Consider the following 18,101-nt stretch of genomic DNA (forward strand, 5'->3'; position numbering starts at 1 on the left):
CAAGAGTGAGATCCCATCTCTATTAAAAATAGAAAGAAATTAGCTGGACAACTAAAAATATATAGAAAAAATTAGCCGGGCATGGTGGCGCATGCCTGTAGTCCCAGCTACTCGGGAGGCTGAGGCAGGAGAATCACTTGAGCCCAGGAGTTTGAGGTTGCTGTGAACTAGGCTGACGCCACGGCACTCTAGCCCGGGTAACAGAGTGAGAATCTGTCTCAAAAAAACAAACAAAAAACAAGACCCAAACAAGGTCCACACACTGCACTGGACTCCTATCTCCTTGGAGTCTTTCAATCTATAAGTCCTCATTTTTAAATGTTGACAACAAATTCCATTTTTCTGGGACCGAGTGGCAGTCAACCCGACTGCAGGAGGTGGCCAGGCCACACCCTCTGGTGGCCCTGAGCTTCCCCCGCCTCCCCAGACTGGGAGACCAAACAGCCACTTCCTAGAGCTCTCCCGGCTCATCTCCCTTTAGGATCACACAACGAGAACTGGTCTGGGAAGGAGACACCAGGGGCGCCAAGGCCAGCCGGGCCTGGGCACCTGAGGCTCGTGAGTTTCGTCCGAATCACCCACCACTCAGCACTGGGGAGGAGCACAGGAAAGAAGCCCCGGGCACAGCGCCTCGTCCACATCAAGGACCTGATCAACGTCAGCCAAAGCCACAAAACTGCAGTCAGCACCTACGAACACACCTACAACCTGAGTGGGCTCCTAAGATGTCCCGAGGCTTCTCTGCCTTTGTCGGGGTGCCAGTGTCCAGTTCTACAATGTGAATCTCAGTACAGAGTGTGAGGACACTCCCGTCACGTTGGTGAAATCAGACACGGGGACTAGGCAAAAAAGACATCAAGAACTAAACCAGACCTATTTCTAAGACTGCCCTTCAGAAAATCACTGCAGAAGAAACGACCCTTCCCAACAAATGGTCTCTGATGCTGATGACGCGCCAGGCCGGCACCGCCACCCCTGGAGAGAGGACAGGTAAGAGGCAGCAGGAGAGGCTGCCGCCCGGGGAGCAGGCCAGGTGCTGCAGAGCTGGTCCTGCTGGCGCCCACGTCACGGGGCAGCCACAGAGCACAACCCGGGCCTCCTCCTCAACCTCACCTAAGCGGGGCTTGATAACCCCAGGACTGGGGCACACAGCAGCACCAAGGGGTCCCAGAAGACAGCAAGGCAGGACGTGGGCGTCGGCCAGCTGGGCTCGCTGCCTACCAGCCCTGTGACGTCACGCTAGTCCCTCACCACTGGGTCTCTACCTACCCTTCTCCGTACAGCAGCCAGAGGGCCCTTTCTAGAAGACAGATCTGACCGTGCCACCACCATTCCTGAGGGAGAGATGCCAGGACTGAATGCAGAGGCCCTCGTCACCCAGCACAGCCTCTGGTCACTGAAGACACTCAGCACAAAGGGTGCGCGTGCAGGTGCGGCAGGATAGCGTGACCGTGACTCGGTGACGGCTCTCAGGGTAAGGGCGTCTATGAGCCTCCCCCTCATGGCTTCTCCCTTTCACTCCAGCTTCCTCCACGGATGCAAACTCTGCCTGAGCCTCGTGCCACCTGGGCAGGGGCCCCACCATCCAGGGCCAGTGGGGGCCTTGTCCATCCACATGGCCAGCCCACAAAAGGCCTTCCCTCCCCTCCGGCCCCACACACGTTCCCACGCCCCAGCCCCCTCTCTCCCCCCTCCCTTGCCCCTTTATTACTGTAAATGATAAAGGCTTTGACGCGCATGACTTCATGTCTTCCCCACGTCCCAGCAACCTGGCAACACAGGAGGGCGCACCCCTCCCTGAAGACCATTCCCCTTTCTCTAGACTGTTTCCCGCTGTCAACGCCACAAGCAAATGACAGAAAGGAACAGGGCAAGACAGCCCCAAAACGTGGCAAGTAAGTTTACCCTCTAAGAATGAAACTATGGGAAAAATATGAGTGAGATTAGCCACCCTAAACCATAATCTAAGAGTGGGTGGCTGAGAAATTCCAGAAGTCCTGCAGGCCAGCTGTGGTGAAGCAGACGGAGCCTGCAAGGCGTGGCGGGAAGGCAGGCACGGCCGTCGGCCCCCGGCCCCCGCCCTGTCTCTGGCTCACCAGGCCCCAGCTGGCCTGCGCCAACTTCCCCCAAGATCCGCCTGCACACAGGGAAAGCCAGTCGGAGGCCATCAAGGGAGGACAGGGTCGCAGGCAAAAGCCCCGAGTCACAAGGCCAAGGGAGGCTCCCTTCTGGGTCTGGACGGCCCGAATCCACTCCCTGGTTAGTATCTCTAGGCGACACCCCCCACCCCCAATGGGCCCCCCATACCTGGAGCACCATCCACTGGGGTGGCCCACACTGTAAGGTGTCATAACTCAAACATCCTATTCTCGGGGACATTTTCTCAGATCTTCCAGTTGAAATCAACCTCTCCCTTTGGGGTGTGAATCCTGTTCTGCCACTCACTACGTTATAATGGCCTTCATTTGAGCCACGATAATAAAAACATTTGTTCTAAAAGTACCTGTTTTAAGGCCTTCCCTCTGCCCAGCACTGTGGGCACCTCAAGAGCAGGGACCAATTCTAGACCCAGAGCTCCCGGTGTCCAGCACGGGACACCATCGCTGTCCACAAGAGTGAGCCTGCGTGGCTTCTGAAAACAGAAACTCCCGCCAGGCTCCTGGCTTGCTCCCGAGTCTCAACAGCAAGTGGTGCGTCTTCCACGCACATCCTTCCAGCCTCCTCTCGGTGACCAGGAAGCTATTCTGCATGCCAAGCCAGAGTCACATGAGTGACCAATGTCGACTTGCCCTTACTCTGTGCCAGGCTGGTCTAAATGCTCACAACAAAGTACCAGTTACCCCATTTTTCAGATGAAAATACTGAGGCACAATGGCCTGCACCAAGTCAGTGTGGGTAGACGTCCTGGGGCCAGTAGGCAGACCCAGGCACTGGCTCATCATGCTGTGGCACAGTGGTCACCAGGAGCCCCGGGATGTCCGGTCTGTGTTCTTCTGCAGCACCCAGAACATGCCACCATCACCATGGCCTCAGAAAGACACTTTTGAAAGGAAGGGTCCCAGATTTGTGATCCTGTTAAAAACTAGAAGAATTATCTTGTACCTTGGCTGCTGGAGGAATATAGAAGGCATTCTCCTTCCAGAGATTTGAGTTTACTAAGACTTCAGAACTCTAGGAACGCCTACAACATGATTCAATGTCTAATTTTCCTTATGTTTCTGCAGATTCATTTTAGACAGGTCACATTTGTGCGGCGCTCTCGGTGTGTTCATTATGACTCCGTTTATAACGGACGGCTCGTCAGGGCCCCTGCATGGTCACTGGGGACAGAGCACAGATGCTCGCTGTTGTGAACCTGGAACACGAGTTGACGATCTCAGGCCACTGCCGAGGTTTGGTGTGTGTCGCAGCTCGGCTCGTTGCCCTATTTTTTGGCAAGACCCTCGAAGCTGAGTTAGGAAAAGCAACACAACCCACATGTTGCTGCTTGAGGAAGACATAGTTCCTCAGGTACAGATCTGCTGTTTCTGAGGACACGCGGGGCCAAAAGCACGGGAACAACTTTTCCATCAGGCTAGGACAGGTCCATCATTGTCACATGCTCTCGATACAGAACAAAAGGCATAAATGAAGGCAAAGGTGGCGAGGTCTCTGCTGAACTCCACCATCACCATTAAACCCTCCTCTCTCTCTCTCTCTCTCTCTCTCCTTCGCACTGCCAAGGGAAAGGCCTCCTCTGCTCCTTGGAAATGAATCAGGCTCCTGAGATCTGGTGCAGATTAGATAAGACGCCTGTTGCACAAGCCCTTCTATTTCATCTCTAGCCTCGCAGGAACGAGCTATCCTCCTCTGCTCTGCTCCAAAAGAAACTGTCCTCCAAGCGAGGACTGCCCTGGGCAGGGTGGGCAGCCTGACAACTGCAATCCCTTCCAACTCCGAAGTGACAACAGTCCAGCTGATGGGGACAGTTTGGAGGCATTGAGGTTTGCCTGCTGAGTTCCAAATCTGTACAAAACCACCCAAATAAGTGAACCGGTATTCCCCAATGTGACCAATGGAGCTGTGGTTTCTAGGGCACAGGGGGGTGTTTTGTGATCAAAGAGCATGCTGGCAAAAGAGAAAAGGAAACTCCAAATAAAGCAAAGCTAGCTTGCTTTCTTCTTGGCTTCCTTCTTAGAACCTGGAAGTGTTTTGCACACCATTGTGTCCCCTGAGCCAACAATAGTAATAACAATGGCAGCAATAATATTAGCTAACACCGACAAAGCACTTACCGTGCGCTAGGTACTGTTCTGAGTACTCTACTTTCATTACTCATCTAATTCTCAGTAACAACCTGATAAGGTAGGTTCTTCACAGCTGCGAGGGCTAATACACAGGGAGGTCAAGTGGCTTGCTCGGGGTCACACAGTAAGTGCTGGAGCCAGAACCCACATCTGGGTGGTCTGCCCCCCAATTTCCGCCCTTAAAACGCCACCATGCACGGCCTCCCGGGTGTTTAGGAAATGTGCGATGAATGGGCGAACACGTACTGGACACTCAGGGCACGCTGTTTCCTAACGTCAGCTGGTCACCAAACCTTTCTCCTGAGGAAAACTTCCTGCACGGTGTACTCTCTGCAATACACTTTGCAAAAGGATCATTTAAGGCAATTTGCTCTTTGGTATAATTTTTTTAAAAGAAGGGCAGGTTTGGTCACCAAACCCGGGGTCCAAATTCCTGCTCTGTCATCTGCTGATACATCTTTGAGCTTCAGTGTCCCTGTATAAGAAACAGAGGCAAGAACACCCAACCTGCCCCACGGGGTTCTGGGAAGGGGAAGTGAAATTACACAAGTAAAGGGCCTGTTAAAATACTGGCTGGTGGTGACAGGTAATAAATAACTGGTAACTATTCCAGCTTCAGATGGGGAAACTGGCCAGCGAGTGACCAGACCAGGACCAGGACTCAGGTCTGCAGTCTGTCCACTGCCCCTCTGCCTCTCCTTTCTTCCATGACATGCCCTCCTGCCTCTGCTTCCAGCCGCTAACCAGCAGCAATCACCTCTCTGAGAGTGAGAAGAGGTGAGTGTGAGCAAAGGCAGATCCCTGGATCCGGGGATGAACTGTTGGGCCCAGCACAGGGGCAGGAACCACGTCTACCTTGCTAGGGTTACACCCCAGCATCCAACATGGGGGCCGCCATAGGTAGGCACTGAATAAATGGATGAATGAATGGGTGGGTGGGTGGATGAGCAACTAACCCACAGGATCCCTCTCCCGTCCACTCAGCAGTGAAGTGTCAGTGAGAAGGAAGACAGGCTAGCCAAGTGCGGGAAGGACAGCACGTTTTCTGGCCCTAAAACTGGTCGTAGTTGGGTAAAGGCTATCTGGATATTTTTCCTAAGAAGTGAGAGAAGGGGGTGGTTTTGGAGAAAGGTGGCAGGTGGCACCAGAGGAGGCACTGGCAGGGAGAACCAGGAGATGCAGAAAATGTAGGTGCCAAAAGCCGAGGCAGGGGCGAGAGTCCTGGGAGGGCAGAGTAAGGGGACAGCAAAGGCAGAAAAGCACAAATCGTCACTACACCTTAAGAGTGAATCTCTCAGGCCAAGCCAGAAATCTGAGACTGATGAAACACAGTGAGATGACTATTTCTCAGAGTGCAGGGCAGGAGCTGGGCATTTGAAAAGCACTGCAGAACTTCTTTTCTCCCAGGGAAGAGTATTCGGCGCGCTTCTATCATCCCCCTAGACATTACCGGGGCACACAGAAGCGCATCCGTTTATATATGCCTACTACCAAAATCCACGGCACTGGAGGGCAAGACAGACGATAAACGACACTTTCCTATCTCTGGTCTCCGTGGACTGCTTAAAACATTCACTAAATAGAAGTGTGAGCTTAATACACAATAGCTTTAGTCAAAATCAAGATCAAGATCAAATTTTCATTATCAAGAAATTTAAACAGGGGATCCCAAAAGGGCAGAGCAATTTGAGACTCTGCGGAGGGACATCTTGGTTTCGTTCATGCAGTTTCCGTGTTATCAGATTCATGCTTCCACTGCCAGGCAGAAAAGGGGGTTTAAGGCAAGAGGAACTGCAGGAAAATATTTAAAAGATGAAATCAACACATTTGTCTTTTCAGTTCTTCAGACATCTAACCCCCACCTACCCATATTTAGGGACGGGGGTAGTCTGTTGTTATTGTTAATTAATTTATTTTATCTGATTATACAAGTAACCTATGCCATGGCAGAGTATGTTTAAAGCATAGAAGAGCATAAAGTAGAAGAAAAATTACTACAGGTCCTACCCGCTAAGGTACTCAATATTTTGGCATGGTTCCTTCTAGTATTTTTTCTGTGTGTTTCTTTTGTTTTGTTAATCTCTATATACTTCCTAAATTGCCTTTTTCTTTTTTTTTCTTTTTTTCTTTTTTTTGCTTAAGCCTACCCCATGCACGACAAACTCTCTGTAAACATAATTTTTAGTGGCTGCAAAACACTTCAAAGAATGGCTGTTCCTCCTTGCTTTTCAAAATATACTGCTTTAGTTGTTCTATGCCAGTCAATATTGTGACTAAATGAACAAACAGATAATAACATGCACTGCAAATCCCCAAGCAGGCTGAAGTATGCAATGCTTCCCAAATGACTTTGGCAAATTATATTTTAACATAAGAATGATAACAATAATAACCAATATTTATAGCTACTTTGGAGTTTACAGAGCATTTTCATGTGCATTAAGCTCATTCAACCCTCACAGCAACCTTGTATAGATCTTATTATGTCTACTTTAGAGACAGAGAGGGGCAAGGACTAGAGGTGAAACAGTAATCCCGAGATCACACGGCTCAGAGAGACAAGGAACTCATAGACAGGACCTGCCTCCGGGTCACTGGCTCCCAAATCTGCACCCTCGTCAACACCACTCTCCCGAGGGCCAGCCTGTCTCCTGGGCAGCTCTGCTTGGAGGTCCCACTAGTATCTCAAACTTTCCAAATACCAAGCTCGTTCTTTTAGATTCTCATTAATGACACCACCCGCCATGGCCCAAGCTAGAAGGCTGAGTCCTCCCTCCCCTGCCCCCCATCCAGCTGTTCCCAAGGCTCCATCCCAGTTACACCAGGAGGCCTCGGTCAAGCTCCCTTTGTAATCCCAGGGCAGGGCACGGCACCTGGCAAAGAAGAGACCTTTAATGACACCTGCTGAGAGGGAGGGAGGGTCTTCCGACTCCATACGCCCTGCTCTGTTAGGACAGCAGCTGCCTCACCACAAATCAAGTTGTGACAAATGCACAGAAACAAAACACAAAACCTCCATCTCACTGAATTCTCTTTACATGGCCAAGCTCTTAAGGTTTACAACTAAAAAACGTGTATTAAGAGCTCACTGTGAATTTTATTCAAAGCCACAACTTCTACAGCATTCCTTGTAAGAATAAGATTCTCACAATTAATCATCCAATTAATTTCCAATTCTCCTCTACACGAGAATCTCATTAGCGAAACCTGGAATGGGGCGAGACAAACACAATGAACCTTGCTATAAGCTAAAAAGATAGATTGCAAAGAAATTTTGGAATGATGAGATTGAAAACATCAGGGCAATCACGGTGCGCAGAGGGTGAAGAAGCGCCTCACCGAGGCAGTCCTGAACAGCCAGGCAGCCGCAAAATGCTCTCTAAATGTTATTTTAAGGGACCGTGCTATTACAAAGCAACTGTGCCGAGGTAAGGCGTCTTGATGGCATTAAAGTCTTATTAAAACAGCAAACCAGTCTTTTAAAAAGAACAATGGTATTCTGAAAAGCATTGCAAAATCAATCTAGTTATTGCCCTATAAAGAGTCAAGCATGTAACTACGTTTAAAAGGGTCCACAGGTTGTACCATGTTCAAACAGAGAACACGGACACAATGAAATCCTGAATAGAACATCTTCCCATTAATTAGGCAGTGAAATCAGCAGCCTCCCCGAATAGAGCAGGAACAAACAGGAAAGAAAAGAATATACTTCTTGTGAAAGAAAGAAAAAAAAAAAAATACATGCACACAAAGAAATTAAAGGCAATGCACTCCACCCTCGATATAATCAGTTTCAACAGAAATAATTAGAGATCTCGCTCAGGCTGCCTTCGTCACACGGCTCCGGGAGCGGAAGGAGCCTCCCGGTCTGCACCTGAGGAGGTAGGACACGGGGGCCTCGGAACCCGTCATCGGAGGGGAGCGCTCTCTGGTCTGCCGTAGAGTGACCAGCAAAACAAGTCACCCAGGAGAAAAGAATACAAACCTTCTCATCCCAGATGGGGGTGAATAGAAATATCAAATTGTTCTGGGTGGTGAGTTAAGAAAAAAAGAGAAAGAGAACTACTGGCAACTCCGAAACACACACACGAAAATACACACACACGGAAATACACACACACACACACACACACACACACACACGAGGAAAAGGCTGCTTTCCCTTAAAGTAAAGGCATCATCCCCTTATGATGTACAGAGAGCTTTCTCTTGGTTAGATGCCCCAGAGAAAGCCTCAGTGCCACCCTAGCGTCCCCTCTTTGGTCACTCCTCCCACTGAACCAAGCTCTATCTCCTAAATCTTCTCAAGTCTTGCCGTCGCCGCAGCCTCAGCCTGGGCCCTCGGCCTGGCAGCCCCCAGGGGAGGCCCCGTGCACACACCACCCCCGTCGTCATCCGTCCTGACCATCCCCAGGGCTCAGCACACGAGACTTCACTTACACAGCACCCACCAGACCTCCAGGCCGTCACCTTTTCACCTGTGCACCCCCTTCTCACCTCCGGGTTGGAAGCTCCTGGGGCAGGGGGGATATTTTTACCCACTTAACACTCCTCGCAATTCACAGGGAGTCTGGCACATGGCACAATGACAACAGCCCCACTAATAATAGCAAGTGCTCCAGAAACGTGTGCCACCAAAGGGCTCGAGTACTTTGTCCCATTTAATCGCTCCGACGACTCCATGAGACGGGAGCTAGAGCTCCCCCATTTCACAGGTAGGGACACTGAGACCCAGAGGGGTCGAATGACTCACCCGGGGACCGCAGCAAGTCGTGGGCAGGCTGGGATTCTGGTCTGCCAGACTGCAGAGCTCTGGTGCTTAACCACTGTTTCCACTTAAAAGTGCCTGGTGAATGAATTAATAAACACCAGAGTCCTACAAAAAGATTCTTTTCTATTTTGCAAAGTTGAACATTTTCTTACTTATTGTTTACAAATTAAAAAGCAACATCCTCCCCTAGAGAAAATTTGGGAAACACAGAAAAGCGTAACAAAGAAATCTTTCTTAAAAAAATCAGTCTCACACCATCCAGAAATAATCCCCGCTAAGACTTTGAATTCTTTCCTTCCAGTCTTTTCTCTATGTCCTCATGTTCACCAGTCCTTGTATGCGATATCGGTATTTGTAAATATTACACTATATGTTGCATTTATTCACGTTGTCTTTATATTTTGTACATTTTTCTGTCATAAAACTAGGGTGATATAGCATCTGTAATTCCTAATTTAGATTATATCATGATCATTCTCCATGTTATTAAGTACTCATGAAAAACAGCATCAATTACATAATAATTGGAATGACTTTAATATAATTTAACCACTCCCCTATATTGGACGTCAGGCTATTCCCCCCCTTCTTTTTTTAGTACTATAAATACTGCTGTGATGAACGTTCTTGTTCATAAAGCTTTGACCACGTTTGCAATTCTTCCCCTTAGGATAGATTCTCAAAAATGGGATTGCTGGGTCAATGGAATATAACATTCTTCAGGCAACTGTTTTCAGAACGGTCTGAGCTGACGTTCCTATTACACCAGTTCACCTTTGACAAAGTTTTTTGAGGGAAAAGTTGATCCCGTAATCCATTTGGTTTTTTTAAAAAACTGACCTGCTTTACCATCAAGTCATGAACTATATATCCTTTCATGAGTCAGGTTACAATTTTGCATATCTGGGCCGGGCGTTAGCACTCTGGGAGGCCGAGGCGGGTGGATCGCTCAAGGTCAGGAGTTCGAGACCAGCCTGAGCAAGAGCGAGACCCCGTCTCTACTAAAAATAGAAAGAAATTATATGGACAACTAAAAATCTATATAGAAAAAATTAGCCGGGCATAGTGGCGCATGCCTGTAGTCCCAGCTACTCGGGAGGCTGAGGCAGTAGGATCGCTTAAGCCCAGGAGTCTGAGGTTGCTGTGAGCTAAGCTGACGCCACGGCACTCACTCTAGCCTGGGCAACAAAGTGAGACTCTGTCTCAAAAAAAAAAAAAAAAAAAAAAATTTTGCATATCTGGAGTCATATGCTAATAAATTAGCCGGTGATAAATATAACCAGTCTCTCTCTGCACAGGGCCGATCCCAACACAGAAATGGAAATGACCTCAGCCTGGCATCCAGGGAGGCCACGGTCTCCCTGCGACAACTGCAATTCCCATTTCAAACGGTGGCGCGAGTGCTTCATCCCTCATGCCCCAAGACGTAGGGAGATGGCAATGTTGATTCTCCCTCTTCCAAAGCTGCCTAAAGAAGCTTTCTTTTTGACCTTAGAAACAGAGCTTTGCAAGTGTTCCATTGCTCCAGGGTAGAGGGTAAAAGCTGTGACTCTTAGCTGTCACCCACCTCCCTGAGGCAGCTACAAATCCCCAGGTCCACGTCTCCGGGCCCAGCATTCTCTGGTAAGTTCCCACATAGGATTTCTCTGTGGTGGGGAAGGTCACTGTCGAAGATCGTCACCCCACAGCGCCATCGACAGGCCCATCTGCCAGAGGGGCCAGTGACAGGCCAGCAGGTGGGATGCAGTCTGGACTTGTGAACTGACCCAGGAAAGGCCCAGGCCAGGAGAGGGGCCCCAACCATGCACCCGCTGCGACACACCAGGCCATGGAGTGGGGTGTTGCAAGGGTCAGAGCAGACAGACCCAGGAGGATCCCGGCTCTGCCATTCACCGGCCGAGTGCCTTGGGCCTCAGTTTCTTCAAGTCTAGAAAATGTGCACGATATTATGCCTTCTTCATAGGGGAGGCGTACAGACGGAATGAGAATAAACATAAAGTGCTCAGCACAGGAGTATGAGCAGCGGATGTCTGCTGGTATCATCACTGAAGAGTAAGAGGTTCCCCTTCCCTGGGACTCAGATCGTCCTGCCTCGTAGCAACAGTCCAACTGGGAGAAGGGGACAGACCAGGGAAGAGGCACAGAGGGGACCACAAGTCACTCTCTCCTTCCTTGACCCTGCACTTCAGTAGCTTCCAAGTTCAAGTATGTCTATGTCATACATCCAGTCCTCAGCACCAGGGAAAGCAGAATGGCGTGGAGTCTGCCACTGCTGAGCAGCGAGCACAGTGACATCACCTGTGAGCGGAAGCAAGTGATTCTGGAAGTCGGTCTAAGCCACAGCTTCCTCGTCTCTGCCAGCGGGACAGTATGGTACCTGCGTCATAAGCTGCTAGCAGATTAAAAGGTAATACATACAAGTACATAAGACGATAGGCATTGTGTCCAGCAAATAGCAAGGCAGCAATAATAAAATAATTACAATGGCTAACATTTACTGAGCCCTTACTTTGGGTTACAATTTGAAAAGACGTTGATTTTATTGGCAAGTTTTCCAGAACCAAGAGCCTAAAACATTTAGGATGCGCTGCACATGAAAAGAATTAAAATCCAAATGTAAAACTCCAAGCTATAATTTCAATATTACAATGACAAGTGAACTGATGTCTTTTTCCCCCCAGGAGAAGACCCTTAAAAGCAAAGGCCACGCATCCACTTACGTGCTCAATGTCGTGAGACAAAACAGACATCGCCAGACTCCACTGTGTTTTGGCACCAGCGGGAGCCCCAGGCCTGGAGTCCAGCTGATCCAGGACTTATCTATATTTGGTACGTGATGTAAACCTAGAACATCTTATTCTTTCACATTTAATAAACCAGCTTAAGACATCATTACTCACCACCCTAGTGAACTCATCTTGAAACTCTGAAGGTGGAGAGGCTACTCCTCGCCTTTCTTACTAAAAGAGAAGTGGCTTCAACTCTCCACTTGGACGACGGGAGCTGCCACGAATACCTTTCAAAAGAGGGGGGGGACAAGCTCATAGCCAACTCACTTTATAATTTTACAAATGAGAAGGCCGAAAACAAATACACAGGGACGGCTGTTTCTTCTAATAAGTACCCTTCTGCAAGAAGCTACCAATTATGAAAACCAGAAATGTATTTAAATGCTTCTTACTGCACCGAGTGGAACACCAGCCACTTGTATTTATTACTTATTTGAAACGGAGGGAAAACGAGGGGAATAAAATTTCCTTTTCCTTCTCTAACAAGATGAGTCACAATTTCCAAACATTAATCAATCAGTGAGTCAGAGTCGGGGAGAAGAGGAAGTGGCTGGGAGGCCTCTACCGAGAGCTCTTCCCAGAAGTACAGAGAATCAGGAACCCCCGGGACTGACTCGATGTCCCCAGTCCTGCTCACACCCCAAGACCGGGCCAGATCGGGCCCACCAGCCAGGAACCAGGCTTCACGTCCTGAGCTGCCAGCCCAGGGTGGTGCTGCTCTGCTCACACACTTAACCACTCCAAAGACATTTTGGGGGTGCTCAATTTGCAAACACAGGGATGAGCAAAATGCCCCTAAGAGCCCACATCCGACTGGGAAAGGCAAGCAGGCAGCAGCTGACGTAGGGCACGCGGGCAGCTGCCGAGGAGGAAAACCCAGAAGGCTGGGTGGGCGGTAGAGGGTTCCAAACATACCCAGACAAGGTAACATCCGAGCTGAGACCAGCAACTGTCACGGCGGGTGAGGTGGTGGCAGAAAAGGGAGCCATTCCACACAGGAACACGTCTGTGCAAACATGCAGGTAGGGGAAACGATGGCATGTTCCAGAACCTCCAGGTAGTTGGGCCTTGGTAGGGTACCCACTGAATGAGGGAGGGACACCAGTCAGAGACCAGATGGCAAAGGACTTGTGATCCCAGCTGAAGCTGGCATTTATTTTTGAGGTCCACAATCTCTAAAATGCATGCTGGGCTCTGCAGCCGGGTTCTCACACCTGAAGCTGGTCAGGCTGGTTAAGGTACAGACTGCTGGGCCTGTCCCCAGAGTTTCTGCTTCAGCAAGTCTGGAGGAGACCCAGGAATTTGCATTTCTAACAAGTTCCCAGGTGATGTGATGCCCCTGGTCTAGGACCACACCTTGGGAACCACTGTTCTACGGGACAGGAGTCAGTGAACTATAATTCATGGGCCAAGTCTGGCCCCTGGCCTGTCTGGATTTTTTTAATAAAGTTTTATTGGACCATAGCCACACCCACCATTTATGTATTGTCTATGGCTACTTTATAGCAGAGCTGAGTAGTTGCAACAGAGACATATGGCTCACAAAGCCTACAGTACTCTACCACCTGGCTCTGCACAGTAAAAGTTTGCCAAACCCTGCTGTAGGCTATGAGAATAGATGACAAGAAAGGAAAAAACAAAAGACTTCTACAGTCAATGAGTTTTGGAAGGTACTGGATTAACCAATGTTCAGCAGGCTTCTTTCCTGCAAGACTTTTCAGAGCCTTTAATGACTGGTGTAATTATTCGAGAACCGGTGTTTCCAGGAACGCAGTAGGGAACACTACGTGCTAGTCTGCAGGATGCTACCAAGGAAGTTAACCCATCAGAACTGTCTTAGAAAAACCACTCTGGAGCCAGAAAGAATGAAAAGGAACGAAACTGGAGGCAGAGAAACCAGATAGATGGTTGCTATGGTAACTCCCCAAGAAGAGAGGAGAGTGCACTAGGGCAGGGGTCGGCACCCTTCTCCTGGAAAGGGCCAGATAGTAAATATTTTAGACTTTGTGGGCCATACGGTCTCTGTTGCAAAGACTCAACTCTGCCGCTGCAGCCCCCAAAACAGCCACAGACAACAGGTAAACAAATGAGCACGGCTGTGTTCCAACCAACCTTATTCATGGAGTTGAAGTTTGGGGTGATGAAAAAGTTCTGGGGATGGATGGGGGTGATGGTTGCACAACAACACGAATGTTCTTGATGCCGCTGAACTCTGCATTTGAAAACGGCTAAAGTTAAGTTTTGTGTTAGGTGTACTTTACCACAATTTAAAAAAAAACCTATGGGCACTGAAATTTGAATTCCATATAATTTTCATGTATCATAAAATAGTATTCTTCTTTTGTTTGCTTTTGTCCAATTAAGAAGTAAATGCCATTCTTCGATCAAGGGCCACACAAACGCAGGTGGTGGGCGGGTGGGGCCTGACCCGGCTGTAGCGTGCAGACCCCTGCTCCGGGCAATGGGAACAAAGAGGGAACAGGCGGGATCTCTGGGCTGCTGTTCCCCATCAGGGCCCACCCAGGAATAGAGGAAGGGACACAGGACAGCAGGCAGGAGGGCGCTCCAGGGAGGAGCCGGTGCTAGAACTCTCAGGAGACACCGGCCCCAGCAGAGGCCCCAGCTCCCGGCGGCCGGCCACTGAGAGTCCAGGGCAAGGCCCCTGCCTGCCTCGGGGGCACTCCTGCCTCCTTCTCCTTGCTGAAGCCCCTCCTTCAGGGACTGAGCCTGCAGACCACTGCCTAGCAGCGGAAGAAAGCACTCTGCCTTATCCTAAATAAATGATCCCTACGAAATCCAAGCAGAGATTAGGAGATTAAATAATGACCACTGATTCTTAATCTGTGGGGAAGGACACACTATGGATTTTTTAAGTTTCCAATCTGGTATGGATTTTTTAAAAAACATAATAAAAATGTCACTTGGATATCACCGAAATGTAAACTGTTATCACAGTTTCTGGACACCCACTCTGCATTTCTGTGCTGATGTTGCTGCAGACCAGTAATGACCAGTGTGCTGGGCCACGGACCACACGCTGACACACTTCTGAGTGGCACAGTGGCCTGGATCAGACCCCCTGGAGTTCCTCGGCTAAAGACAGAACAAAATGTACAACCCAACCAGGCCAGCCAGTCCCACACTAAGGGACTCAGGCAGGTGATTCCTCAGGGAGAAGACTCTGGAGAACTGGGAACTTTGCTGTGCTGCCAGGGCACCAGGGCAGGCTGGGGCCACAGCTTGGAAGTCCCTGGCGCTCTGGCTGTTTGTTACAGGGCAGAGGGGACGAGGGGCCCAGGCATGCAACCAGTGGCCCAGCCTCAGGGAACTGAGAGAGACAGAAGGGCGGGAGCACTGCTCCACTTGTGCAAAGAAATCAGACAATTTTAACACTGAAAATCTACAAAGCAAGCAAGATTCCAAGGTACCCCTTATTTTAAAGTCTCCCCTTTATTATACAATCCCAAGGTGCCGTGCTCCCCTGCGAAAGGCTGATTCCTACGTGTAGCCAGAGCACAGAGGGACCGCGCTGCTCACTCCATCAGAGCAGACAGGAGTTTCCCATCTAAGAGATGTAATTGCAAATCATTTTAGAAAATGCTCAACATCTAATTGTCGTTATAATACCAAGTTTACACAGCCCAGATAATGGACAAATATCACCATGTAATAGAATAGTACAAAAATGGTAATTTTACTATGGAAAGTTGGAACTTGCCATTTCAAATTAGCAGAAGCTGTGAAGTGGGCATTACTGACAATGTGAATATAGTAATTGGGGCTGATTTCTTGGCGCCTGGCCGAATCTGGCTGCCTGGCGTCCTGTGAGTTAATTATAGCTCTGTTAACAGAGCGGGGACAGGGAACACTCAGCGGTGACGCAGAGATAAAAACTCGGCGCAGGTCTGCAGATGAGGCAGAGCGCGAGTGTTCTGGCCACGGGCCAGGTGCGACAGACATTATTCCCGATTAATTTCTGAAGCACGGGCCCTACGAAAATACAGACGTTTATTGCCGGGGTCAACCACCCTCGGAAGCCGAACTTTCTGAAGGTGTCCTTGCTAACTCAAAACTGGTCTCCGTCCTTCCCACGTTGCCAGTGGAATGGCTAAGTAAGTCATTTTCGTCTACATCCCAAAATATTTCATTTACTGCTTTAAAAGTTTCCTTTTAAAAAAATCCCAGAAATCAAAATATGTCATTCTAGCTAAATTAGCTCCCTCCACAGACTGAGACAATTATCTCACTGTGGGCTTTTTGAAAATAAATCTTTCTTTTCTTTAATTTTAGAGATGTTACTGTGCACGTTGAGGGTGAAGATCGCATTCTCTTCTTCCCTGTGCCCAAGTCAATACCTGCGTGATGCCCCGGCCCGTCCCGAGCCGAGCAGGCCCTTTCTTTAAGGAAACCAGTGAGGATATTCACGGCATTAGCTGATGGTCGGGCAGGGAAAAACAGTCAAGCTCTGGCTCGTGCCTGGGATAGTGAGATTATTTTGGAGCGAAGTTAGTGAAGTTTTAAATCTGTCACCAAAACGTTGGAAAGAAAGCTTGGTCATTGCTCTCTTGCTCTGAGAACATGCTTCCACTCTCCTTCCCGACCGGCGCTGTCCTTTCCGCTGGGATCTTGGATAACATAGTCCAGGCTTCCTGGGGTTCCCCTTGCCCTGCACCTGCTCCCCGCCGAGCTGGGAGACTGGCTTGGGAGTGCCACCTCTTTGGTCTCGCTGAACACCGGCCCCTCGGGCCTCCCCAGCGCTGGTGTGGAGCTAGTCTGGATTTCCTGGGCAAGTCTTACTCTTGCGCTTTTCCCCATCTGTAAAATGGGCAGAGCAAGGCCCACCTCGATGACCATGGAAATTGCATCTCACAGGCTTGGCACAGCCCTTGCCTTTGGCACTCGGTTAGCAAATCATCATTCTTTTTCCCCTGCCCCCTTCCCTCACCACCCTGGCCTCACGCCCCACCTGCCTCTCGAAGCCCTCCAAATCCAACCCAATGTTCCTGCCTTCAAGCTAGGCCACCACTGACTGTCCCTCCCGCTGCAAACCTCTTTCTAAGCAGCCCTGACCCCGAGTCCTGAGAGCTGCCACCTGACTTGCCTGTCACTTCGAGACTGGCTTTGATTCTTGTGCTCTCCTGGTCTACGTGGCATGCTGAAGAAGGCTGATACCTCCTTAGTCCCTGATCACAGGCTTCCTGTAGGACCTCCCTGCAAGCCCCACCATCTACAACTCCTTCTTTAAATAAGCAGATGCCTCATCATGACTCCTAAACCAAGCCCTTTGCCTCTGGTGTTGGCAGCCTTGGTTGACAGAGCCAGGCTCTTCCTGCCAACCCAGACCCACGGGGTGGACGGAAGGAGAAGAGACGCAGACCCCAGAGTCAGGAGTGGGCTCCCATGCACAGGAGGTCCAGGACCTCAGACCTGGGACCTTCAGACATACTCAGGTCCCTGAGGCCGGCCCCGACTCCTCGTGCCCAAGCCTGTGGTTTCTGTCCCTACTCTCCCACCATGTGGGCCCTCACTGCTCGCAGCCTTGACCAGGACCTGAGACCGGCTGAGGATGCCCCGCTGGGGACTCCACTCCGGTTCAGAACATCAGCTCCACAAAGGCAGGACCGTGACCTGCATCCCGGCCCCCAGCGCAATGTCCAGCACACAGAGGAGACGTGATAGACACAGGGATTCCATGAGTCTTTGTGCAAGTGTAAATAACAGTAAATTAGCTCCCAGCTATAAAGGACAAAATGTAACAGAGAGGGAATTTACCCTCAATTTAAATAAAAGTATTAGTGACTGCTTTAATTTATTTTCCTGGCAATAGACTCTAATTCCAGCACATGGTTTCAGTGCTGGTGTGCTTTGTATCTACATGAGTGGATGCATCGAAAGCAAACGTATCCCGTAGCTAAAGGCCCAGAGCCAGAGCCCAGCCTGGTGGGAGCCCACTGCTGTCCAGGGACATCAGTGGCTCTGCCCTGCGTTTGTAGGTCACCCCACACACCCCCAACTCCCACCACGCACCTCACACCTGCCCTGCAGGCCTGTTAGTCTCTGGGTGACTGTGTGACAAAGGAGGGGGTCCCAACGTAGGTTTTGGGGGGTGCACCCCAGGTTACAGTGTTTTGGAAAGGCGTAATGCTGACCTGTTTTCTCACTCTTGTGGCATCTGGTCTTAACTCTGGGTATCAGAAGCAGGTTGCCCCAACCCACATGCTCTTCCCAGGCTGAGCCACAGCACCTCGCTTCAGA

At 49.8% G+C, this 18,101-nt stretch overlaps 1 protein-coding gene across 6 annotated transcripts in view; it reads right to left on the reverse strand.

Annotated features, from left to right (window-relative positions):
- Window positions 1–18,101, reverse strand: part of CUX1 (cut like homeobox 1) — a 362,384-nt gene that overhangs the window by 238,181 nt on the left and 106,102 nt on the right. The gene's annotated exons all lie outside the window — the stretch shown is intronic.

This window comes from Eulemur rufifrons, chromosome 14 (genome assembly GCF_041146395.1).
Source record: "Eulemur rufifrons isolate Redbay chromosome 14, OSU_ERuf_1, whole genome shotgun sequence".
Taxonomy (NCBI): domain Eukaryota; kingdom Metazoa; phylum Chordata; class Mammalia; order Primates; family Lemuridae; genus Eulemur; species Eulemur rufifrons.